Source organism: Manis pentadactyla, chromosome 12 (genome assembly GCF_030020395.1).
Source record: "Manis pentadactyla isolate mManPen7 chromosome 12, mManPen7.hap1, whole genome shotgun sequence".
Taxonomy (NCBI): domain Eukaryota; kingdom Metazoa; phylum Chordata; class Mammalia; order Pholidota; family Manidae; genus Manis; species Manis pentadactyla.
Genome location: NC_080030.1, coordinates 18576928 through 18601323, shown reverse-complemented (window position 1 = coordinate 18601323; position 24396 = coordinate 18576928). Strand labels below are relative to the sequence as shown.

Genomic DNA, 24396 nt, shown 5'->3' with positions numbered 1-24396 from the left:
AGAAATGCTAGGTTAGAGGTTGGGAAGCTGTCGTCCACAGGCTGGCATCCTGTTTTGGTAAATAAAGTTTGATTTGGGATATACTATACCCATTTGACTGAGGAGCTGAGTAATCAGGATGCCCAGTGACCCTCAGAGCTGAAAATACTTGATCCCTTTAAGAAAAGTTTGTCAACTCTTACAATCCAGAAAACTGTTCCTGGCTAAAAGAGCACCTGCCCATATATAAAATCAAAACACATGCACACCTCAGTCATGTACCAAGCCTCCTCCAGGCCTTACCCACCCACTCCTGGGGTCAGACAGCCTCCCAGCATGTCAGAGTAACTCAGAAACTGCAGCCCACCCACAGCCACAGCAAATGCCAGGTCTTCCCCCAGGTGAGGAGTCAGGCTCCAGGTAGCTTTGTGTATAAGCATACATCATTTTATTGCACTTGCTTTATTGTGCTTTGCAGACACTGCATTTCTTATGGATTGGAGGTTTATGTCAGACCTGTGTCAACTAGTCTCTCAGTGTCATTTCCCCAACAGTGTTTGCTCATTTTAAGTCTCTGTCACATTTTGGTGATTCTCTCATTATTTCAAACTTTTTTGTAACTATTTGTTACAGTGATGTGTGATTGCTGAAAGCTCAGATGATGGTTAGCATTGTTAGCAATGAAGTATTCTTAAATTAAGGTGTACATTGTTTTATTTAAGACATAATGTTGTGGCACACTTCATAGACTACATAGTACACTTCATAGTATTAGTGTAAACATAACTTTTGCAGTACTTGGCAGAAACATAATTGGCAGTGTCTCCAGGTATGCCTGTATTTCTTAGCTGTTTGACAAGCTGCCGTTTAAAAATCAGGTTCCTGTCTTTTGCTGTGTCACTCATGAAGTTTTGGGGTATTGGGCATCTAACTCTGTTGTTCCCAGAAGCTCTGTGTTTCTATTGCAACAAGTGGCCAGTTTTTAGAAGTGCATGTTGCACTCCAGCAGAATGTACTGTACTTTGAAGCAAACAGCAAAAGGTGTGGTCTCTCACTGATGACAAAAAGTTGGAATCATTTAATATCTTGTCTGGACCCTATTGGGTGAGAGGTGAGGCCCAATTTCCCCCCTCTGAGGAGTTTCCAATGTCCTTTGGAAACCTCATGCCTGACTTTGCATGGTAGACGGGGTGTTTTGATGGGCACTGGAGGAGCACGGCTTCACTTCTCAGCATGCCCCACCCACTGGCTGTGTGAGTGCTGCCTACCTCAGTTTTCCCACCTGTAAGGTGGGCTGATGATAGCACTAGTGTTGCAGGTAGTTGTGAGGATCATCTGAGGTGACCTTGTGGGATGACTGCTCAATCGGTGTTAGGTGTTCTGCCATTAGAGTTAAGGGCAGCTCCACATGTCTGTTAACAACTGAGGAGCAATAAACTTGGGCCGAGGTCTGAGGATCCAGGGTTGAAAGGGGCTCTGAGGTGTCTGGTCCAGGCCTCCCACCCCCCAGCTCCTCACTGTCGATCCTACCTTCATTCCTTCATTCCTTCATCAAATGTTTGCTGTGCATCTACTGTGTGGCTGGCCCACTTCTAGAACCAGAGACACACCGGGGACATTGATGTTGAGGCCCTGTGTTATGTAGCCTGTTAGCTGGTGGGTGGTGATGACATATGCCTATGGGGGTCCATACCTTCTGGCTGGTGGGGTCGTCCCTGGCCTGGCCCCAGGCAAGCCAATTTTAATTCTCTCAGTCGCAGCCCCTGTGGAGGCTTTTGAGGACAGCTGCCATCTGCTTGTCACTCCAGATAAAAATATACCATTCAAACACATAGGCTTTAGACCATATAGTGGAACGTTCCCTGGTGGGCAGCTCGTGAGAATGCCCAGTGGAAGTAAGAGTGGTGGACCTGGTTCTAGACCCTTAGCGCCCTGTAGGCTTGAATTTCCCCACCTCATGGGATGGATGGTATGCCTGTCCTCTGGGTGAGTGGCAGCTGTCACACCCAGTATGTGTGGTTGTGCCCCCCTCCCTCAGCCCTGCCTTGCACACAGGACATCTCCCCTCATCTTCAGAGTCCAGGTATTCTGAGTCCAGCTGGGCCTTGGGTCTTCCTGATGGTAGATAGGAGAGGAAATGCCTGTATTTCTGAAATGTCTGAAGTTTGCAGACCATGAAGGGTTAAGACATGAGCTTCAGTCAGTGAGTGGTAAGACTTTGCCTTTTGAGCAGATCTTAAGCACAGGACTCACTCTGGCTGCCCTCCCCTGCTGAGACCCTCCCTCTCCAGTGGCCTGGACCCTCTCCCCAGATCCCTGAGCCTGGGAGGCACCATCTCAGTACACTCACCTTCCAGAAAGTCAGAATGCAGTCATTTTCAGTGAAAGCACTTTACTTGTTTGCTCCGCTCTACCCTGTAGGGCAACCCCGGGTACCATCCACTTCATGAGGCTAATTTACAGAAATGCAGAGTTAGCTCAGTAGCATATAACAGACCCATACTGTTTGCAATGAAAATGAAGATGAATGGGGAAAGACGTTCCTACCAAGGAAGAGTTTAGCTTTGAGTGGGAGGAGAAGCCGCTGAGCAGTGTGGGGTCGTCGTGGCAGTCCTGGCCAGGACCGTGTGGATGCGGGTCCTCCTGTGGTGATGGATGCTCTGGCCCCGTGGCCCCTCGGGGCAGCTGGTGCCCAGGCAGAAGGCAGTGTGTGGGAGTGAGCGGAGGGGTTTGGGTTACTGCTTAGAGCTTGGAGGTCACTAGTGACACAGAAGGTGGACTTGTAAGCTGCGTGGACATTTGCCAGTAACGAATGGGAAGGTGGCTGCAGCATCCGCCCCCTCAGTCCACTTAAGGTTACATGTCGTGTTCTCGGTTTGGCCTGCTGCAGGAGCCAGCCGCTTGTCCGCCCCGTCTCACAGGCCTCTGGACCTAGGGCCCTCTCCTGCCCCTGCCTCCCCACAGGACCTTCACTCCCACCCCCATCCCTGGGGGCTCTTGTCCTTCCCCTTCTCACCTCTGTAGGTGGGAGTGTTATTGCATCTAGCTTTCCTTCTTCTGCTCCTTCTCTTTGCATGCAGGACTGAGACAGTCACTGGTAAACTAAATAATTTAATCCAGAAATTTTTAATACAGAGAGTGAACGTTTCTTCATAATCCACTCCAGAGGTAAGTGCTGTGGATTTTAACCAATTTCTTTGAGTTGTAATTTTAGTAAACTTTAAGCATTTTTCCTGTAGAGTTGCAAGCATTTGTAAACCCTGTGAAGGCTATTGCAGTATTCTGCAGTGAAGTCACTCTCTCCATGCAGCATGTCTCTGATATGTGCGTGGGCAAACAGGCTCAGGGAGTGACAAGCTCCCCTTCCCAGGCTGCCTGAGGTCTGGCCTCTGTTCTCTGCTGTGGCTGGTGGCGGCGGCTGGCTTTTGGGGTCATCTTTCTGTTTCCCAAGTTAAGGCTGAGCACAAGGGATGCAATTTAAGAGAGTTTGATGTTTAAAACTCAAGAGCTGACATTTTTGGCGTGAGCTGTTTCCAGAATGCAGCCGCTGCATCCCCACCTATCACTTAGATAATGTGTCAGGAAGGGGCTTTGCCAGAGCAGACTGCAGTCTCTGTTCTGGAAGGGAAGATGTGTGTCTGTCAGCCAGGGGCTGCCAGCACCCAAGAGCAGCTCAACTGTTCTCTGCCCAAGTCCTACCCTGGGCACCTGGGTTTGACTAGAAAAGTGGGGGATCCAGAGCGGTGCAGATCTGGGACTTCTGAAGCTTCCTCAGGTACTGTCCTGGGAAGGGTAAAGGGGGTTCCTGGGTCCAGGTAGGAGGTGAGAGGCCGTGCAGCGAGGTGGCACAGCCTGAGCCTCGGAACCACCAGGGCACAGATACCACCCCCTGTGCTGTTCAGCTGCCTAGTGGAGCTCCTGCTCAGTCACCTGTGTGTCAGGAGTGTGGAGCTTGGCCAGTGAGCTGCTGAGGCCAGTGTCTGGTGTCGGTTTCTTGGCCCTTCTTCCTTCTGGACAGGAACGGTGGCCCACACCGCCCTAGGACAGTGGCAGACGGTGGCTGCCGTATGCGCAGGCCTGCACCTGCCAGCAGACACTCCCCAAGCGTGGGGTCTGGTAGGTGGCTCAACTCAGCCTGTCCAAACCAGCCCACTCCCAGCCTTCCTCCCCCAGATCGCTCCTTCCTCATCTCAGAAAATCAGTCAGTTGCTCAGGCAAAAACAAAACAAAGCAAGCCCCCTTCTGCCTCCTGTTCAGCTGTTGGTGTGTTGTGTTGTCCATATCCTCTACAGTACACCCGGCATTTGGTCACGTCTCCCCATAGCCCTCTTCCCACTGCGTTCTGAGCCACAGGATCCAGAAGCCTCCAACTGCTCCCCCTGTGGTCCCTGCCCCAGTCTGTCCCCATCAGCCAGGTGACAAATCGATCCCTCCCCCTACATCCCTCTGTGCTCCTTCTGAGGCCAGTCTACATTAGCACCTTCTTTCCCCACCTCTTCACACTCCCTTTTCAGGGCTCCAGGAAAAGCACCCCAAGTCCACCTCTCAGGGACATTGACTCTGCCCCTTCTCCCAGCGTGGACTGCTAAGCCTCACTTTCCTCCTGCCTGAAGCAGGAGTTTGCTGGTACTGTTCCTTCTGGTCTGTTGATAACAGAGTAGCATGAACAGCACTTCCTGGTATAGGTGGGTAATGCCTCAGGGTTGTGGCTCTGTGATTGTGTCTATTTACTTTTTTTTTTAATCGAGATGTTTACTGGCATTGTGTGCCCGACCTGTGTGCCATGTGCTTTCTCTTGGTCTCCTGAGTCCTGTTCAGAAATTCGAGTTCCTACTACAGCATAATTCACCCTTTTGGAGTTGTTCTGGGACAGGTTTTCCACCCGAGATTTCCACACTAGTTGGACAGGGCATTTTACCAAAATAAAGAAGTTTTTGGTAGAGGCAGACTCAGTGGCCCCATCATCCTGGGGTTGGTCTACATTGGGCCCTGTTGCCTCTAGGGTGGCTGGAACCTGCCCTCCTAGGGGTGGAGGAAGACCCCTCGCCGAGGCCCGTCTCTACCCCACATGCCCAGACAGGGGCCCGGAGGACTCACCGAGTAGGCCCTACTCACCTTGGTTGTGCTGGAGAGTCAGGAAGGGGGGGTGAGGCCGCCTGCGTTTCAGCCCTGCCCCTGGGGAGCCCTGTGCCTCAGCCAGCCGTGCAGCCCTGGTGGCCTCACCTTTTACAGAGGGCCTGGGGCCGCAGGGGCCTCCTGGGCAGCAGCCAGCGAGGAAGGGGGCTGCTCCCTGTGGGCCAGGTTCCCTAGCAGGGCTGTGGCTGAACTTCTGTTGTTGTCTCTGCTTCCCTTCTTCCCCTCCCACTGCTTGCCCCGAATTTTGAAGCAGGTCCTAATCTGCCAGTTGGTTCGGAATAACAGCAGCCTCTTCACCTGCTCTTTGGAAAGTGCTGATGCGCCTCCTCCTGGCTTCAGCCACACTTCATTCCCCAGACTCACTCCGTTCCTCAGAGCTGGTCTCTACCTGAGAACTTTGTCACTCTCCCTGGGTCTGTGCCTGCAGGGTGGTGACCACCAGCTCTGATGTGCTGGGGGCACTGGGCCTTTCCGATGGGCCTTCCAGCAGGAGCAAATGGCCTGCAGTGCCTGAGATTGGCAGGTCTCGCCCCGCATGGCCTCTGCTGCAAGGCCTCTCTGTGGAGGAGGCACTACCCTGGGGGGGAAGGTCAGAACCCAAGGCGCCATCCCCACAGCCGTCCCCACCCCCTCCAGCTGCACTTGTCCTTCGTGGTGGGGGAGGAGTGCGGCATGCGTGTCCCCTCACCCACCAAGTGGCCCGCCAAAGGCGCAGGGCTTGTGAGGCCAGGCCGGCCATTGGGTCCAGGCCCAGGGTTGGCGGAGCTCCAGCCTTTCAGCTTCAGAATGAGCTGCCTGGACACAGCACAAGCAGCCGGTCTCCCGGGCCCTCTGCTGGGGACCCCAACAGCTGCCAGAGCTGGGATGCTGGGGGACCCTGAGGCTGCAGTCATTGCTGGGCCTGCAGGGAGCAGCGCTGTGCTTGTGAGGCTCTGCTCTGGCCCCTGTGACTGTTCTGCACCCCCCACGATGAAGTGAGGTCGCTTGGGCACTGCCTTGCCAGTCTGGTGACCAGGCACCCAAAGACGTGGTTGTCGGCTGTCCTCCCCCTCCCCCCCGGTTCATGTGGGCAGTTGGTAGGAAGGACTTCATGCAGGTCTGGGGCTCAGATGAACTTGATGGGTTGGAGCTGGAGGCTTACAAGGCTGAAGGCCGCTCAGGGGCTGCCGGGCTGGCGCAGAGGCAGAGTGGGGCTGCATGTGGGGGTCAGTGCAGGATTGGGGGGATCCGGCATCAAGGTGTGGCAGTGCATTCTCTCCATCTACTTTGGAGCCTCCCTCCGCAGTGGGGACCAGGCAATGCTGGGAGCTTCTCAGGACAGAACTGCTTCGAACTCTAGCAGGGGCCCTCCTTCCCTGAGGTCCTGGCTTCCCTCACCTTCTGCCCCACCAGCCTCCTCCCTGGCCCTGGGAGTGCATGTACCTGCCATCCCTGCCACCCCAGCTGCCCTGTCATCCAGTTCCCCAAATGTTTGAGGAGCTGCTGTTTCAGGCGTCACCTGAGGAAAAACGACCCACCCCTCCCACAGTGCGGGGGGCCCCCGACGTTTGTGGGCTCATCTGCAGGCTCACAGGGAGGCAGGCTTGGCAGACCTAGTGAGTGGGCTGATGGGGTTTGGGCTCAGGGCACGTGGGAGGACAGAGGCTGTGGGAACCCAGGCTGAGGGATGTGGCAGCTCCCCTTGCGGCAGGTGGAGCACTGGCTGGGAGATAACAGGCCAGAGTGGAGGGTCAGGGTGGTTTGAGGGTGGCCAGACACAGGCTGGGAAGCCAGGAGGGATCGGCGGCAGAAGGAGGCTGAGGGGTGGCCTGGGCCTTCGAGCTTCGGAGTTCTTAGCTCACCCTCGGTCCCCCAGTGGTGACATGGCCATGGGGGGACCTGCCCGAGAAGCAGATGGCTGAGTGCTCTGGCCAGGCCTGCGGGCCTAACGTGTGCAGATGGGTCACCCTTCCACTTGCTCACGGAGCACAGAGCAGCTGTCACTTGTTTTTCTGTTGTCTGAATCCAGAAAGGGCCCTTTGGGGCAGGGCCCTTTGCTGTTGCTCATTTGTGAAATCGGCTGCATTACAGAGATTGTCAGTGAGTCAGTTCAGAAGCACGTGTCCCATAGCTGCTGTGTTGCCCTGTGCTGCCCCTAGCCTCCTGGGAGGTGGACTGCTGGCCTGGATCTGTCCAGTCCTGGCCAGGACAGGCCTCCCAGGGTGCTGGCTGGTGAGGCTACCTGCGTGGACACAGATGGAGCCGGTAGGCTTCCAGGGCGGGCAGTGCCGCAGGTGTGCCCTAACACTTGGTGAGGGGCTCATGTAGTGGGCTCCTCCCCAGCTCTGTGTTGGTGGGTGTGGGCACCAACTGCCCTGTGGAGAACTGGCACTCTGGGAATTAAGCTAGAACCTTGCAGCTAAATGGTGTTTTGTGCCCCGGTGAACTCTGGCCTGGCTTTTTACATCCTGATGCTCCGGCATCTCATTTTCCCATGTTCTGCCCTGTTGGGATGTCAAGGCCAGGCTCAGAGCGGCCCCTTTAAGAGCAAGCGCCCAGGTCCCAGACTCTATTGTGGAATGCCAGCAGCCTCCCCGCAGACAGAGATCACTGCGCTGTCCTCTGTCCTGTCTCAGTGTGGGTTAACAACACTTGAGCTTGCTGTCTGGAACCGGTTCAGACTGGTTTTCTGGAAAGTGCTTTGTCTCTCAAACTGAATCCTGGAAAGGGTCATGTGGAGCCCAGTGATGTCATGGGATCAAAAACCGACTCAGCTGTTATTTCTTCTTTTCTTTCTTTAAATCAAGATCTGTGTGTGCTGCAGGTAGCGGGCACTGGCATGGTAGTAGGCCAGGCCTTACCTCACTCAAAGTTTACCTTGCCAGCAGTCAAAGGGTTAAATGTGACTCTCCCCGCCCCACCCACTCCTCACCCCTCTGAGGTCAGCCTGAGGGAGGAAGCAGCCCCTTACTGAATGGGAGGCGAAGGATCAACCCGAGTCAGTGCAGTTGCAGGAACGTAGGCAGTGCCCCCGGGACAGTGTGGTCCCCCTTCCCGGATTCAACGCCTCCAATCCAGTGCAGCCACTCAGAATCCTACAGGCAGGGAGTTCAGATCTAGAACCATTTTGCTCTATTTGCTTTTGAGTCTGGGGCGCAGAGAATTCCTTCTGTCTCATAAGCAGCCCCTCCCATTGTTCCTGCCCAGGTCCCAACAGGCATCGGCGCCCCGGACGTTCTGCTGCTCCTGCCCCAGCCTTCCCCAAGACTCTGAAGACATGACGTGGGCACACTTTGTGGGCCCCACAATGGTTGTATCTACTGCCATCATCACATGGCAAGGAAAACACTCCCAGCTGACTCCCTGAGAAGTTTCTAAGAAGGTAGCAGCCTCATTGTGCCATGTTAAAATGTGTTTTCTCCTTCCCCCAAAGTTCAGAATGACTGAAGAAGCATGCCGAACACGGAGTCAGAAATGAGCAGTTGAACGGGACCCAGTGGAGGATGATGTGGACAGCAAGAAAATAAAAATGGAGAGAGGATTGTTGGCTTCGGATTTAAACACTGATGGGGACATGAGGGTGACGCCTGAGCCGGCAGCAGGCCCAGCCCAGGGACTGAGGGGGGCTGAGGTGATGGCCATGGGCAGAGGCGAAGGGCAGGCAGGTGATGGGCCTGTGGACATGCGCACCACACACAGGTAAGAGGGAGGGGCCTGGAACAGGTGCCAGGCCTGGGTCCGAGAAGGTGGGGCAAGGCTGCCCCGTAGGCCTGTAGGAAGCAGTTTTTGGTGGGTTACTGTGGAGATGGCCATGGGCCCTGGCATCACTATGCCATCCTGGCCAAGAGGTGTCCCCACTGGGGCCCGGACTTTGATGGCATGGGATGTGGGTCTCACAGGACAGGGAGGTATCTTCCATCGGCTCCCCTGCCAAACTCGTACCTGTTGTTTCTCCAACTTGATGTTTTTGGTTTGTAGGAAAATGGGTTTTCACTTAATCACATCTCCTTGCTCTCAGATCTGGGGCTTGGCGGATCAGGGTTGCTGTGCCTTGCCTGGGTCACTTGTCTGGGGCAGAGTTGGAAGCCCAGCCCTGGCGCACCTCTCCTGGGCCAGCTCTTCACGTAGGCAGTGTGTTGTGGAGGGCGGGGGTGCTTGGGTTTTCCGTGACGTGCTGTGTTGTGCTCTTCTTGGTCAGTACCAATCATTTCAGGAGTAACTTTCCTGATCCTCAGATTTTATGAGGTTCTTAAGGAAAAAGCTCGAAAGAATGAAGACTCAACGAACCACCCCATTTCCTCACTCAGAGCCCTTTTCTTCCTATAAAGAGAAATCGAGGCCTAGCTCCTACCATTACCACTTCCCTTAGTGAACCGTTCTCTCCCGAGTGTTCACACCCAGACGTCCTATGTGAGCCAGATATCCCACCCTGGGGGTTGTGGGTATGGCCACAGCTCCTGGGCCAGCCCCACAGCTCCTCCCTGGCCCATCCCTCATCTCCCTCGCAGCTTCTCCCCCACCCAGACTCCACTCCATGTCTATTTGCCTGCAGTTGGATTGGGGGTGTTGGGTGCAGAGCTAGAGGTTCCTTCCCATGAGTGTCCACTGACCCCACAGAGGGGCCTCAGCCTGTGGTCTTTGTATTCATTTTGGAAGCCCAGACTGTTGGGATCCTAAGGAGTTCAGAGACGTCTGGCTTGGAATTTGTCAGCTTTTAAAATTCGTATCTCCTCAAGATAAATGGGAAAATCCAACCCACTCCCACCGGGGAAGCATCATAGTCAGGTTGGGACATGCTCTGTATTCCCTTTACCCAGAAAGGTCTTTTCTGTCTGGCTCTGCTTTTTGCAGTCTCTGTTCTAAAACCAGAGGCTTCTTTTAAAGTTCCAGAAATAAAATTCTAAGCCTAGGTCTCCTTTCCCTCCCTTGGACTTGGTCCTCAGCAGCATCTCAAGTCAAGTCTCGGGCTGAGGAGGAGCCCATGTTGTGGACATCTGTCGGGTTCCTCGGGTGCTCCTGGGCCCAGGTGCACATTCTCCTGTGATCACTGTACCCCCCCTGCAGAGCATGCCAGTGAATATTGAAGGAGCTCAGAGTTGACACTCAAACCCAGATCCTTCTGTTGCTGCAACTTGGGGGGCTGCATTTGGCCTCTGGGCCTCTTGGTTCCAGACTTTCCACACTGTGCCCATTGGCTTCCAATCCAAGGTTACTTAGAGGATGGGATGTTGTTCTCTGAAGTCAGTGAGAGTGATATCTTACAACACACAAAGGTTGCAAGGGAGCAGGGGACAGAGATTAATCTAGGCACATGGGCCAAGGGTGGTCCTACAGACAAGGCCACCTCAGGGCTTTTGTAAAGCAGTGTGAGGGTGTGGAAAGAGCCTGGCTTTGGTGGCCAGTAGGCAGAGCTGGGGTCAGATCACACTCCCTGATTTCAACCAGATGATCTTGGTTTGTGTGTCTTCGTTCATAAAGCGGGCAGGTTTCATCAAGTGGAGCTTGCATGTCCCTGAGTTCCCACATAGAATGTTCTGTCTGGTTCATTGGAGAAGTACAGTTGCAAATTTTGACAGAATCTTAGGATCAAGTCCTGTTCTGAGGTTAGTGGCCCGGTTTCTGTGTTAGAAACAGGCAGTCTTTGGGTCCTTGCTGAGAGCATCTGGCCTGGGACATCCCTTGGGAACCTCCCCGTAGCACGGTGTGATTGCTCCGTTGCTTTCCCAGGCTGGTCTGAAATCCCCCACAGGGCAGATGCAAAGGCACAGCTGTATCTGGCCACAGTTTACGTTGGCTGATGCTGTTTGGCTTCAGATTCACTGACTCTTGTAAGATGGACATGCCAATTTTAGATTGTTGTGCCAAGAGAATTTCATTTTGTTCTTTAATTGAGGTATTGCATGCATCCTGAAGAGTACACACTTGCCACCTGGTAGATTTTCACAAACTGAACACATACCTGCAGCTCAAATCAAGAAACAATACCTACTCCTGAGGCCCTCTCACGTCCGCTTATTGTCACTACCTTCCCAGGGTAACCGCTTTCTTGACTTCTAACAGCATAGATTACTTTTTCCTGTTTTTGTACTTTAAATAAATGAAACTATATAGGCTGTACCCTTTGCTTGCTTTCATTCAGCATAACATTTATGAGATTTATCCATGCTGTTGAGTCAAGCGGTAGGTAATTCATTTTCACTGCTGTGTAGTATTCTCTTTCCAGAATTTCTATTTGTTGTTTTTTTTTTCCCCAAAAACTGTCTCATTTTTCTTTGCTGTCTAATTCTTATGACCCACTTTGGGCATGTTGAAGAGTAGAGAGAGCTTCTGGTTTCTCCTAGGAGAGAGAATTTCCTTTTTTTTTTAAGTGGCTGATGAATTGAAATCACCAAAATACAATTTTTTTGTTTTTTTATAACTACTCAGGGGTTATTTGCAGCATGCAGAGGCCGATAAAGGGGTAGCATCAGTTCTCTCCCCTTCTACAGCCCCCTGCTTCCCATCCTTCTTTGGCAGTTTTTCTACCTTAGTCTCCCACTATGTGTGCTTTTAATTTTCAAAATAAGTCAAGGCTGGAGGGCCACTTCCAGCAGTGATTGAGTATGAGAGATTATCAAATCCTTCCCCTCCAGGATAACTATAAAACAAGACAAATCTGACCCCCATAATCAGCCATTTCAGCACTCTGGAAATTGACCAGAGTCATACGACAACCTGAGACGTGTTTGTGCCTAAGAACCTGCTGGACTTCAGGTGCGAGCGCCAAGAGTCTGGGGCCCCCCCCCATGCCCTCTGCAGCTCCAGTGGTGAGGAGGTGAGCTGAGTCTCTTTCCTCTGGCTACATTCAAGATTTTCTCTTTTTCTTGATGGGTCTAGGGATAGATCTCTTAGTATTTGTGTTGAGTTTTTTTTGAGCATCCTGGTCTAGAAGCTTAAAAAAAAAATCTCACTCTTGGTAAGTATTTATATATGAGTGTGTATTATATAATTCTATAAACTTACATAGAATTTTTTATTTGACGTCTAAAAAGGAGGACAGGTACCCATTATAGACACTCATTTGTTGAATTAGTTTACCCTCTACCACCCACCTATGAATCTACATTATCTGTTAATTCTGCTAAGAGACCTTGGAGATGCGTGATCTTAAAGCCACACACCTTACTACTTGACTAGATGATTTATATCATCAATGTAAGACACATTATTTTGAGTCACTAAAACAAAAATACTACCATTTAAACTACAACACAATGCTTAAATATCACTGATTGCTCTTAGAGTCAGTGAAATATAATACTTTTTTGACAAGCACAAATAACTACAGTATTTTGAGGAAAACCATGTAAGCCGAGAGCACTGATAATTACTGGTCAAAGGAAGTTATACAAAACAGTTGTAATCAACAAGCTAAAATTCTATCCTAGATGGAATTTTTAAAATGGAAATTTCAAACAAGTCTTTCAGAGACAGGAAGCTACCTTCAAATCAGGATGTAAACAATTTGCTAATTAACAGCTTAAAGAGGCAATTAAATGGCAGTTAATAACACTGATGCATATGTAAGAGAATGTGTGGAATTATCACTTAGATCACTGCTCTTTTCCTCTCTCTGGACTGTATACAAATATCCCCTTCTTATTTAAATATAGAACCTTAACAGTATTTCTCAAGTAATTATGAGTCTTGTGCTTACAAATTGATTATATAGTCTTCATTAGTTATCTCCTATGTACTCTAATTAAAAAGCTATTTTTCTAAAGAAAAAAGCTTACAGTAGTTTCAAAAGTTACTTTCAGAGAACAAATTGCAATTCAGTTTACCTTTTCTGTGGAGCATCTCATCGATTTTGAAGCCTGCCCATTGCAGCCTGTAAACTCTGAAGTTGTCTTTTGTTTCATGATTTTGTTGTTTGTCCATTTACTGTGTTTGACTCAAATTTCATGCCCTTAATAATATTAAACATGTTTTTTTGTATTTTCCTCTCCACTGTTTTGGTTCTGTTTCCTTGGATATCTCACCAGTTGGAAGAGACTGCTTATCTTTAGAGCACGCTGTGCCAAAATATCTTTGGATATTATTTCTTGTCCTAGAAAGGCAAATTAAAGAAAAAAAATGAAAACTACAATGCAAAATAATAAAGCAAGAATTCAAAACACTGCTTCTATGTGTTTTAAATTGTTTTCAATTTAAACCCTTCCCTTTTTGCTTTTTATTATTGTTAGCAACCATAAAGACAGCAATTTAACATTATTGAGCATATACTATGTGCTAGTCTTGCACAACATACTTTATGTGCGTTTTCTCATACCCACACCAACTCCACAAAGTAGGTGGTATCTCCATTTTGCAGATAATGAAACTAGAAGCCAAAGAAGTGAAGTAATTTGCCCAAAGCCATATATATAGCTCAGGGCTCACTAAGGCCTGACATGATTTTGGATCACAGGTGTGCTGAAATACTGACCGCTTGGGCCTTGGTAGTGGGCTGAGGCCTGGGTCTGCTGGTGCCTGTCTGCTGCCTCCTGCCAGTACCTCAGGGTTTGGTATAAACATAATTTTCTACATGTTCCATGACATTAAAAAAAAGTTGTAAAACACTCACATGGTTAATAAATTTCAGTGTACTATTCTCAAACCCCAAACTAACTGATTGCCAAATTCTTGCTCTTAACATGATATAATAGTATCTCTTTTAAAAGTCATAAACAATATGAAAAGAAGGTCCTATCAATAAAAAGAAGTTACTTTTTAAAAAAATTCCTGAGTGCTATTCTAATCTGATTGTTGAGCTACATGCCATTTAACCAATCGCCCTTTGTAAACTAAGCTCAAATAAAACAGAAAAAAAGAACGTTCAGTGGTGTTTTGCCAATGGGTTTCAGCCCCGGGCAAGTTCGCTACAGATTCACTGTGACCAAAGAAATGGACAGCAAAACATTCTTGGAGTGAAAGTGTTACACCCAACTTTATTTCCAGGAGGCAGGTCAGTCCCTAAAATCCCGTTCACTCAGAGCAAGTCTTTATGCAGCAAGCTAGTCTCTGCCTCTGGGCCCCTCTGTCCACACAGCCATTCTCTGGGCCTCTCTGCCCAGTCGGCCCGCAGCCCGCACAGCCGTCCTCTGGGCCTCTCTGCACAGTCATCCCGCACAGCTGTCCTCTGGGCCTCTGTCCTTGGCGCTGCCACCACTCCAGCCTCTACTCTGCTCTCCCACAGACTTGCAGACCTGCCACCATGTCACGCCCATAGCATTGGGAGGAGCTCTTTTATATAGAGTCAACTGCCATGTATTGGCCACAGGTGTGCAGTGAGCTAGTCAACCAGAGGCAGGTGAGAATCTTGGCCACCGGAACTCTCATTTTATCCACAAGTGGCTAGAGCTGAATCTGCTGTTTGTTAGATAATTTGTGAAAAAGACCACCACAAATGATGGCACCTGCTTTAAACTCATGAAAAACATTTCCAAATTCTAAGTAAACCAAATATTTTATTTTGTGGCATTAAAGACCTTTGGTATTTGATATTGAAAAACTTTAAAAACTAGGGAATGTGTTAGTTTCAGCAAAAGGGTATTGTGCATAAAATGTCATTCATTAAATATAGTGAATATACACTGTGAACGACACTACCAGACACTGATGATATGCTAGTATATAATTCATGATCCTTAACTTTATGAAGTGAACAGACTATAGCACTGTTTCTTAAACTTTAATATGCAAAGGAATTACCTAGGTGTAGGGAAAATGGAAGCTCCATGGCCAGGATCCGCACCTGACCATGATCTACTGGCCTGGCACATGCAATGCTCATGGGTGCAGGCTTGCACACATGTTGGCAATGAACCGTTACTGGCCGTGTTGCTATAGAAACACCTCCGCCCAGTACTGTGTGCGGAGAACAGAGAGGCAGAGTCAGACCTGCAGACTTCCAGACAGATGTGCTTCTAGCACTAGGCCTGCCACCACGAGAGTAAAGGCGGGTATAAAACCCTTTCACCCCCAACGTTCTGTTGTCATTTTTTGGTCTCACTGAATCCAGAGTGTACTTGCTGGGAGCTGAACCGCCCCTCCAGTGAGAGGCTAGGGGACTTGTTACAACACAGATTCTCCTGTCCCACCAAGGAATTCTGACAGTAGCTGTGGGAGGGGCTCACTTTGAATTTCTAACAAGTTCCCAAGAAATGCTGATGCAGCCCAGTCTAGGACCACATTTGAGGAGCTATGTTATCTATGTCATTTAATCTTTACAATCTTGTAGGGCAGGTTTTATTATTCCAGTTTTATAGGGAAAAAAAACTGCTCAAAGAGGTTAAATTGGTGGTTCTTAACCTTTAGAGGTCACATGAACCATTCTTCAAGAAGCTTAAAGATTTCTGATATTCTTAGTAAATTTGGAATGGGGACCAAGGATCTGCATTTAACCAAGACCCCAGGTGATTCTTATCAATGAATCTCAAGACCCTACAACACACCCTGGGCTAAATACTATTATCAAGCAAAAGGTAGTGTCACGCTAGGGGCCCTTTAATGAAAGGCAAAATGCGCTATTTTTGAAAATGCTGAAACTATTTGGTCTGCTTATAAAACTCAAGAGGATGAAAAACCAGCTGCATAACTGGCACCCTCACAATAGTGCACAGGATCCTCCTTACAAGATCATTTATATATAGCACGGCTCAAGTTAGGAAAATGCTCTTGTTACTATATCATGTATGAACGTTACACTAACATTAAAGCTATTATAAAGGAAAGGTGGTAGAAGAATCTCACGTATAACCTGTACTTCAATGTTTCCTTCCAAGACTGCATAGTGCCACAGAGAGTAACCTGTATTTATTATAGGAAAGCGTGTATAGGAAGTTAACTTCTTAGTACTAAAGTAATACCTCCCTCGTCACTGAAAGCATCTTACCAGCACTTCAAATGCAACACCCCGAAAAGTACATCCTAGAGCAAATTCGCAGACCCACTTCCCATGTTTTGCGCTTCTGTACTGAGGGGGCGATAAGGATGTATTTTTGTACTCTAAAATATAGTACATATTTTTAGAGCTTTCTCAAAGCTTTTCGTCATTCTATCATTAAGGGTGTACCCTAACCTCCCAGAGCAGCTCAAGTCCGCTCTCTACTTCACCTGACCTATTTCCCGTCTCGGCAGATCCGCGCCGCCTGGGAAACTCTTCCCCCGCCAGCCACTCCCTCCCATCGCCCCTGCTACCAACCCGCCTCGGCGCTGCCCTTGACCGAACCAGCCCAACTCCTGCACAGAAGAAAGGCGGAATTTCGTCTCAGGAGGGTTCTAGTTCTCCGTACTGTCGACAAGGCCGCAGTTCCTTGTCTTGCCTGCTCAAGTCCAGCCCTTGACCTCCCCTTCAGGTTTCAGCCGGCTTTTTTCCAGGAAGAATACTCTGAACCTCTCCGGCCACGGTCAGGCGTCCCTGCGTGCTCCCCCAGCACCGGCTGCTGGCTTAGCAGGCGCTCTGCGCTGCCCACGCTCCTCAGCTCTGCTCCCTCCTCGCGCCGCCCGCCCGGCGGCCTGTGCCTCGGGGCCCTCGCGCGCCGCGCGCCCTTGGGTAGACGTCCGAGGAGGGGAGGCAGCCCCGAGGCGGCGCCTCCGGAGCCGGCGCCCCGCGCACACGGCTCCCGGGGCAGTCACGCTGCCCTCCGGGCTCTCTCCGCCCTCGGGCCGAAGGTACAGGCCCCCAAGGCCCCGGGCACCACGGCGCCCCCAGCGCCCGAGCCTGAGAGCGGAACGCACGGGGCCCGACGGCGCAGCGCCGCGGAGTGGCAGGACGGCGGGCGCCGGGCGGGGAGCGCGGCCGGAAAGGCGCGTCCCCGGGGAGCGGGCCCCTCCCCTCCCCTCCCCTCCCTTCCGTTCCGCCGCCGCCGCTGTCCCTGCTCGCAGCGCTCCGGCGGACAACGGGCGCCGACGCCTGGGTTCCGGGTTCGCCCGCGGCCGGAGGCGGACGCGGGATGGTGGTCGGCTGGGAGACGCCGGTGCGCCGGGGCCCGGACGCAGGACGGAAGGGCGGAGGGCGCACCGCGCAGGCCTGGAGACCCCCGAGGGGCCGGCAGGGCGACCACGGAGCCTAAGCCGCGCGTTTGCCGCCCGCAGACGCGGCGGAAGGCGGAGCGGCTTAATTCTACAAAGTTACATAATCACAGCAAGGATATGGAAATAGCGGGTTGCTTAATGGTCAAAGCAGTTTTACCTCACCTCAGTGCATTTCCTTCCCATATCTATCTCAGATTCATTTCTTACATTATTTCATTACTATGCTAATTCTAAGAAACACATTTGATCTAAGTAGATAATACATCTTGGAAAAATCTAAGTGAATAATACATCTAGAAGATTCAGGAAGAGTTAGACATATTCTGGCAGTCTGCCACCTGCTGTCAACCTGTCCTTGTTAGTGAAACACAACAGGGCAAAGAGAGAAGCCCCTTCTCCCTGGTGGCAGGAAGTGGGAACACAAATGTCACCGCACGGGTGAGTTTTGCAGACATTGTGGCCACCTGCTTACACATTCATCAAAATGTTTGCTGCTTGCTTTATTCCATTTGCCATCATACTTGCTCTGTGCATATACTTCATATGCAATCAAACTTAATTTATATCATGTATTTCTCTTCACTCACTAGCATTCCCCATATATGTGACTTAATTTCCCAGTATGCATGTTGCTCTGTTGTCTATTATATACCAGTATTCAGTGATAATATATTTATTTTTAGCTATATTATTTTACTCATACTATTTAGTTTCTATTTTATTTTCAGGGTTGGTAGACATTATTGAATGCCAAGAATTTATCATTTCACGTTTCCATTTCATAGAATCAGTATACCTTATGTGCAAAATAATTATTTTCCCTAAAACCAACCTGACATTAACTTTCAATGCTTCTGTGTAGAAGAGTATATAAAACGTTTTCCAACAAAACTGGGAGGTACCATATATACCTGCAATACAGTAGTATATGATAATAACCACATAACTGCCACCACTGAGTACTAAGGGACTTCTGCTCTCATTTAACTTTCCAAATGACATCTGGATTTTACAGTGTAAGGTAATTTGTGCATCACGCAGATGAATGACAGCAGGTAACGAGTCCAGGAACAGTCAATATTTGGAAGTCCAACTAACCTGGCCGACAGTGGCATTTGTTCGCCAGGTTTGTTCTTTGTGAAATATGCCTTCAGAATAAGCCCACATACCCAGCAATTTCAGCTCAACATGTCAGTTTACTTGTAACCCCAGTGGTACTGGCAGTTAAATTATTACAAACTTCTTTCCAAAGACACTGGACCAACTGAAAGCACAGAAGGAGAGCATGAGGCCGGCTGGGTTGTGATGAGGCCTCCTGGTTCGGGTGGAGAATGAGTGCTTGTGATAGGACATCAGATGTAACATTTACCTCTTTTTTCCACAGGTGGAGTAGGAGCTATTTTTCCTACAATGGGAAATTTTTATCTTCCTCCCTGTGTATACATATATTTCCAGCGAATGCAGTTTATAAACCAAGGTCTGCAGGGAAAATGGAAGTTCCTATGGCCAGGATCCTCACCTCGCCCTAATCTACTTGATGATGTAATTGGTCTACTGTGTAGACACCCGCTTACACACCCGCCGGCAATGAGTAGTTACTGCCTGAGTTGCTGCAGAAGGAGCTCTGCCCGGTGCGCTGGGCGGAGGCGGGTTACAGACCTGCAGGCTGCTGGTACAGACGTGACTCCAGCATTCCACCTGCCGCCCTGAGAACAAAGCCGTATACACCCTTTCATCCTCAACATTCCCTTGTTGTTATTCGGTCTCACTGAATCCAGAGTGAACTTGCCTGGGGCTGAAACCCTCCAGTGAGACAAGGTCAAATTACAGTATCAAACTTTCTAAAAGAGATGAATATATGCATTTCTTTATATAAAATAAATTTGGATCTGGGGCATCAGTATAAATAGGTAACACTTATTAAGTGAAAATAAAGGCTTTCCCTTTTGAACCCAAAAGTGAGACCATCCCCACCTCAAGGGGCTGGCGACCTGGCCGGGGTCACAGGTCATTGGGTGATGCGACAAGCTACGCAAGGCGCGGTGCTAAGCGACAGCTCCCCAGGCTCCTACATGGCCGGAGGGAGAGGCCTCCTGGATCACCACCCTGTTGAGTGTAAGGTTGAAAGCACTAGGGGGAGGGGTGAGCACGTCAGACACTGATGACGTGTCAAAGTCCCCGGCTGCTGCCCCCTCCCAACCTGAAAAATATGCCTTAGGCTAGCCAATCCTCGCGCCGCTGTAAATCTAAGCTCTGCCTCCCCCTACCTTCTTTAAAAACTCGCTGCCTGTCTACTTTCGCGTGACTTCCCCGGCCTGTGACTGCCATGCCGAGGAACCTCGCCCGGGGGCATTCAGATAAATTACCTGGCCCTTTGTTGCCTCTCTTTGCCTGTTTATTTCTTCTAGAATTTATCTTACATTGAGGTGTTCAGAGTCCAGAGCACGGCCGGGCGAGGGGCGTGGGGCGTGGGGAGACCTCTCCCGGCTGCAGCCCTTAGGGACCCGTGAGGACGAAGTGGTTTAGTCCCTTTCACAGGACATTGCCTAGATGCTGGCCTTTACCCCCACCGTGTGAAATGACTCATGTGCAGTGTGTTTATATGTAAAATTGTTTTTGATTTTAGCTTTGTCAAAGCCCAGGATCATGCCTTGCTAACGTGTATTGCACAGCGTAATACATGAAACTTTGTCGAAACAGCGCTTAGCAAATGATTTCTGAAGTTAACGGAGACGTTTCCCGGCAGAAGTGCTCTGGGAACACATCCTGAAGTATCGGCAAGTCCCCGGGCCCCGTCCCCACCCCGGGCCCGCCCCGACCGCACCATCCCCCCGCCCTCTGGGCTGCCTTCCGGCTGCCTCACCGGCCTGGCCCTGGTCGACCCCCCTCCGCGTTAGCCTTCTCCCCTCCCCTCTGTCCCAGGACAGTCTAACTCACTCCATTGTATGAAAGTCCAGCCTGCTGGCTTAGTAAACCAGCTGCCCAGGAAAACTTAATTTGTAAAGAGCTTTTCGCTTCCAGTAGGAAAGCTGAGACTTCCCTTGCAGTTTCCGGGCGCTCCAATTTCGCCCTCAGAAAAGCACTCGGACCTCACCGGATCTGACCCTTGGACGCATTTGTGATGTTCACGCGCCCCCTGGAGGCAACAGTAATCTCAGCTTCCGGGGAACACCCACGCGAGCGACAGGTGCGTGTGCAAGTCGGAGGTATGTGCGCCCGATGGGCGCGTACACGCGTGATGGGCGCAAGCGCGATGTGCATGTGCGTGTCGGGTGTGTGCGCGTCATGTGTATGAGCACGATGTGCACTTGCACGACGTGTGTGCGTGTGTGCACGCGCAAGTGTGATGTGCATGTTGGGGGTGTGTGTGTGCGTGATGTACGCCATGCGTGGTGCACGTGGGGGCTCGGCAGGGCAAGGCAATATTCCCGAACCCCCCACAGGACCAGACCTGCCTGCTGCTCTGACTTCCCTCCCTACTCTCTCCTCCCCTCGCTCGCTGCATTCCAGCAACTTGGGCCTTCTCTCCGATCTTTGCACAGGCACAACGCTTCGTGCAGGACTTGAGCTTTGTACGGAATATTCTTTTGCCTGCCTCCGAGATGGTCCCTTGATGGGCTCCACATCTTTCTAAGAGCTCAACAGTCACTTTCCGAGCGGTTCCACTCCATCCGGCTGCCCCTCCATGCCGTCCGAGAACTCACCACCACGTCAATGACCTCCTCCCTTCTCTCCGCGGGTCACTGAGTGCCTGCAGTGGGCTCTGTCTTCCGTGGGATATACCAGCCTACCAGGGGACAGGCTGCCTCCTGGAGTGGACAAACGTGTCAGTCCCGTTGTTTACTTAGTTGTTGTCAGTCTCCCCCACTGGAATACAAGCTGTGTGAGAGCAGAGACCATGGTCAGCCTAGCCCACTGCCTTATCCCCAGAGCCTAGAAAGGGTAAGTTACGTTAACTTGCCCAAGTTTATACAACTATTAGTAGTAGAGGCATTTGCATCTAGGCCCCGTTCTCTAAACCACTAGACTATCTTGTCTTACAAACAGCTCTCAGCCATTCATGATTTGTTCTACAAATATTTATTGAACACCACCACATGCCAGCTATTGTTCTAGATCAGCAGTGTTCAATACAGCTGAAGGCGATAACGAAATGTTCCCTGTCAGTCCTGCCCAATATGTTAGCCGCTTGCCGCATGCTAATGCAACTGAAGCTCTGAATTTTATTTCACTGTAATTAAGCTAAAGTTAAGTGGCCACATGTAGTGAGGGGCTGCCCAAATGACGGTGTAATTCTAGACACTAGGGAAACATTTGTTAAAAGCAGAGACCCTTGTGGAGTTACATGCTGGGATGAAGGCAGAGACGAGGGGAAAGAGAAAGACAGTAAATAAGAGCCATAATAAGTAAGTAAATTAGATAGCATGTGACATGCTAAAGAAAATGAAAGTACAGCTGAGTGAGGAGGGACGGGGCTGCATTCAAAAATAGGGCCATCAGACCTGCCTCAAGGATATGGTACTTCAGTCCCACCCCATTTCGACTCCAATTTCCTCCTCCTCTCCGTCCTGGTCCTGTTCAGCTCCTAGACGATGGGGCCGGAGGCTGGTAGAAAGGTAGGCTTGCCTTAAACGGGCAGTGCCCTGGGTCCATCTCCTGCTGCTGGGCTCTGCCAGGTGAGGGCCCCTCAGAGACGGGCGCGGGCTCTCCCCGGCCCGGCCCTGGAGCGGCCCCTCCGACAAGGGCAGCCGTGGCCTGCGCCCGGTGAGGTGCCCCTGCCCTGGCTCCTTGCAGCCCCGGGACGCCGCCCCTTCCTCTAACCCGCACTCTCCTCCATGTGGAGCCCTGGGGCCGCTGAGAGCCTGCTGCCTGCCTTTCACACCAGCTCACCGAGTCTCCCCACCTTCAGAGATCGCTGCAGATCAGGCAGCCGCGGTTACGTCCCGAGAGCGCAAAGATCTCCCGAGACCCCCTCATCACGCGCAGCTCCGCCGGGACGGCGGCTTCTCCGTGGCGGGTACCGGGTGGTGGCTCGCGGGGAGAGAGCTAAAGCACCCCTCCAATCTTCTGGTCACCCAGAAGTAGTGTGAAGGGGAGCAGCGGGCCCCCTGCTGCGAGCCCTGCCCCATCCCCGGCCCCCCGCAAGTTTGCCAATGACTGACAAGCATCTCCCCGCAGCAGATCAGTTCCCCGCCCAGGACAGGCGAGGGGGGCTGGGCTGTGGGTGAGGGGGCAGCAGGGCCCCCGCCTCTTGGCCGACCCCACAAGGAGGTGCTAGGAGCCCACCTGTGGCAGTGGTCTCTGGAATGCACGAACTTTGCACCTTGCCCTAAGCTGTGAGCCTTAACACCAGTTTAGGACAAGAGAAATCCCACTCAGCATCTTCTTCCACCTTCTGATGCTAAATCAAAAGTGTAATTTTCACCACGATCAGTATGCACAACTTCCCTTCTGAGGTTGTCCTTTTGGCCCAGCAGGGGATCTCCGCAAGAGAGTGAAGACAGGCTGCAAACCTCCCCCTGGCCACAGTGACCCGACGGATGGGAGACTCAGGAGCTGTAGGGCTGGCGCAGTCTGACGTGACGGCTGCCCAGCTCCTCTGTGACACTTGGGACCCCCCGGCCTGCTCTGCATAACAGTGTCCCAGCTGGGAGCTGCTCCTCCAGATCTGCAGGGAACATATACATGGCAGCAGTTCAAGCTGAATCTAATGCTTGTTGACTCTGGAAATGTGAAGGATATATCTGTTCTCAGATGTGAAGATGAGAAATGAACAGAAGAACATGAAGGAGAAAATTAGTTCATCTGACACTTCTAGCAAGTCTGCACCTCGAGTAACAGAACCAGTTATAAGTAGATTTTCCAGCTTCTAATCACAAAAGAAAAAGAAAAGGAAAAGAGACTGGTCTTTATAGTTTTTGTGTTCAAAATATGTATAAAACGCTTGTAATGCTTACTTCAGATTGTTAATTTGCCAAGTATAAGAGATTTGCAAGTCTGGTAACGGTTTTCATTTATTTTACAATGAGACAGATAATTATTCATTGTCGTTCTCAAGCCGTATTTTATTACCATTTGCAAAAACGGTTTTGACCTTACATCTAAATGAAAGCGTCATCAAAGAATATGGAGGTGGCATGGGAGTAACTGAATACATCCAGCATTTAAAACACATTAACCATTAGAAACACATCCATTGCAGATAGGCTCAGCCGCAAGGAAAGACCTCACATACACACACACACACACACACACACACACAAACACACAGGAGAGAAAATCACTGTGTCACACAGGAGAGAAAATAAGCTCTTCTGCTCAGAGCTGGGACCCAGGTGACAATGCCACAGAGTGAAGGGAGGGCTATGGTGGAGATCTGTGTAGTTGTGCATGGCAAGGGCCAGGAGGGTGGGCAGTCAGCAGCCCAGAGGGGCATGTGGGCGTGTCTGAATACAGGGAGGGGCCCAGGAAATGGACCTTTGAAGAAGTGATGTCACTGATGACATACCCAGTAGAACCTGAATTGTGACCCGGACTGAACCCAGATCCTGGTCGCAGACCCCAGTCCAGCTCACTTGACCGGAGGCGCTCGACAGAGCAACATGCGGTCTTGTTGTGCGGAGCCTTCTGAAGGCGTGGGAGTCAGGGAAGCCGAGAGAGAGTGGCCTCTTGCTGCCTCTGGGCGTTGGCTCAGAGACCACCTCCAACGCCTCTGTCCGTGTCTCCCGAGGAGCCCCGAGGTAACACAGGGCAGCCCAGAGCAGGGCACTCCAGGGCCAGGCCACGAGTGTGACCCATCCCGGGCTGACCTTTACCCCGGCCCCTTGTGTGTGTGTGGTGGGCGTGGGGCATGGGTGGCACTGCAGGCTGGGGAGCAGGGGGGCAGTCAGTGTCACAGCTCTGATCTCATCATTCAGGATGTGGAGGTGAGTGTTGGGACCAGGTACTTCCACCCACATGTCAATCCTGAGCCCGGGGGTGACCTTTCCTTCCCTGAGCGACTGGATGTCTACACAGGCCACCCTGTTTGCCTGATCTCAGGGGCAGGGCTGGGGGCCCACACTGCCCCCTGCAGGGAGGTCCACGCAACCGTGAGTGCCTCCTCCCCAGCTACCAGGTGCTGGCTTTGCAGAGCTCCACCCCGGGGAGCGTGGAGGAGCTGGTGGATGGATTCACCTACTCCATCTCCCTGGACCTGGGGCAGGCTGTCTACACCCCAAGACCCCGTTCCACACCTGGCAACCT

At 51.0% G+C, this 24396-nt stretch overlaps 3 long non-coding RNA genes across 5 annotated transcripts in view; 2 read left to right on the top strand and 1 right to left on the bottom strand.

Annotated features, from left to right (window-relative positions):
* LOC118909330 (uncharacterized) overlaps nucleotides 1-19957 on the top strand; it is a 41558-nt gene extending 21601 nt beyond the window's left edge. The window contains exons 4-6 of the long non-coding RNA XR_008993126.1: nucleotides 8528-8793; nucleotides 18536-18871; nucleotides 19778-19957. This is a non-coding gene — a long non-coding RNA (uncharacterized LOC118909330). The remainder of the gene's footprint in view (nucleotides 1-8527; nucleotides 8794-18535; nucleotides 18872-19777) is intronic.
* Nucleotides 8787-16959, bottom strand: LOC118908539 (uncharacterized). 2 transcript variants are annotated; one of them, XR_008993123.1, is made up of 3 exons: nucleotides 16319-16958; nucleotides 12918-13183; nucleotides 8787-11431 (listed from the first exon to the last, which is right to left on the bottom strand). It is a non-coding gene; the product is annotated as an uncharacterized LOC118908539 (long non-coding RNA). The 2 variants fall into 2 exon arrangements; XR_008993122.1 differs by lacking the exon at nucleotides 8787-11431 and having other exon boundaries at nucleotides 12051-13183; nucleotides 16319-16959.
* Nucleotides 19958-21642: 1685 nt separating the features above from the next.
* Nucleotides 21643-23195, top strand: LOC118909302 (uncharacterized). 2 transcript variants are annotated; one of them, XR_008993124.1, is made up of 2 exons: nucleotides 21643-21767; nucleotides 22629-23195. It is a non-coding gene; the product is annotated as an uncharacterized LOC118909302 (long non-coding RNA). The 2 variants fall into 2 exon arrangements; XR_005023564.2 differs by lacking the exon at nucleotides 21643-21767 and adding an exon at nucleotides 21774-22168.
* The last annotated feature ends 1201 nt before the right edge of the window (nucleotides 23196-24396 follow it).